The 1,790-nt window shown below is 42.6% G+C and overlaps 1 pseudogene; it reads right to left on the reverse strand.

The window, feature by feature from the left end:
• Window positions 1-1,091: 1,091 nt before the first annotated feature.
• LOC126093180 (5S ribosomal RNA) lies at window positions 1,092-1,209 on the reverse strand (annotated as a pseudogene).
• Window positions 1,210-1,790: the final 581 nt, after the last annotated feature.

Genomic DNA, 1,790 nt, shown 5'->3' on the forward strand with positions numbered 1-1,790 from the left:
CGGAACCGAGGGACTGCTACGGTCGCAGGTTCGAATCCTGCCTCGGGCATGGCTGTGTGTGATGTCCTTAGGTTAGTTAGGTTTAAGTAGTTCTAAGTTCTAGGGGACTTATGACCTAAGATGTTGAGTCCCATAGTGCTCAGAGCCATTTGAACCATTTTGCCAAGTAGAGGGCTATTACAGCCATAGGCGTGTCTACTGAAAGTTGGCAGATATTTTGGAAGCTCGTTTTAAGGAAATAATTGTTAATGATTAAATGTTCCCCTCTCGGAATTTCGAAATTTAGATTCTGTTGACTAAAAAAAATTTTTTTAATTATAATTTTAAACTTATTAGCGTGCCTGTGTAAATTTTAACCTCTGAACATGGAGTACAATTTTTACTAAGAAGTAATATAATCCTAATGGTTTTCGGTATCTTAAAAGCACAGGTAAAAAAAATATTTTTCGCATCCTTCAGAGGATGTTGTGTACATGTATTGTAACTATTGCTGTCGTGGCCCGGTGTTAAACTGATCTGTTTACGAGATGATCAAAATCATCCACCTGTGTACTTATTTAAGCTGATGCTTACGGACCATACTTAACTAATAGCCCGTGAGATGCAGATGGGTAAATATAAATACATGTTTAAGAACAATAATATGAAGGAGAGAAACCAGTTGCTATTTTGAAAAATACTGAAGAAGGCTGCATAATTTATGCATGAATGTTCTGAGTGTTTACCGTCTACAGCTCTAGTCCACTTGATTGCAAACATTCTTCTGTAGCACCACATCTCATACGCTTCGATCATCTTCTGTTCTGGGTTTCCCACTGTCAATGATTCACTGACGTAAAATTTTATACTGCAAACGTAAATTCTCAGAAATCTCCTCTTCAGATTAAAAGCACTCCATCATCGGGCCACAAGTGGTCCATCGGGACCATCCGACCGCCGTGTCATCCTCAGATGAGGATGCGTATAGGAGGGGTGTGTGGTCAGCACACCGCTCTCCCGGTCGTTACGATGGTTTTCTTTGACCGGAGCCGCTACTATTCGGTCGAGTAGCTCCTCAATTGGCATCACGAGGATGAGTGCACCCCGAAACATGGCAACAGCACATGGCGGCCCGGATGGTCACCCATCCAAGTGCCGGCCACGACCGGCAGCGCTTAGCTTCTGTGATCTGACGGGAACCGGTGTATCCACTGCGGCAAGGCCGTTGCCCATTTCTTCAAATTATGGCCTACGTTTAGTATCAGTAGACTTCCTTTAGTCAGAAATGCCCTTTTCGTTTGTGCAAGCCAGCTTCATTGTTCACTCTTACTTCATGAACACATTACATATTTCCCATCTTTCCCTACACCTTACTCCTACTTTCCTCAGAATTTCGAACATTTCTCGCGTTTTTCACTTTCTAGCGCTTTTTCTAGGCTTACTGACTCGATGAGCGTGTCTCGATTTTTCTTCACTGTTACATGCTTTATCAAGCACAACGTCAGAACTACCGCACCGGTGCTTATAACTTATAAGTACTGGAATAACCTCTTAGCTTCACTGTAGAGTGTGTTGAAAGTGTATCCATGTCGTGCGGGTAAAAGAGACTGTAACGTATCTGTTCTTACCCATAATATATCCTGTCTCAGATACCAACTGCTGACTTCGATGCTAATCAAAGACCTCAATTTATTATTGTTTTCGATCTCTTTCAAATACCAAATGAGCGACCATTCCACGTTATAATTCCCGTAGAACGCCGTGTTACCAAGCTTGGAAGCTGCGAATGTGGGGATGCAGGGAGTCTCCAG

Source organism: Schistocerca cancellata, chromosome 7, assembly GCF_023864275.1.
Source record: "Schistocerca cancellata isolate TAMUIC-IGC-003103 chromosome 7, iqSchCanc2.1, whole genome shotgun sequence".
Lineage (NCBI taxonomy): Eukaryota > Metazoa > Arthropoda > Insecta > Orthoptera > Acrididae > Schistocerca > Schistocerca cancellata.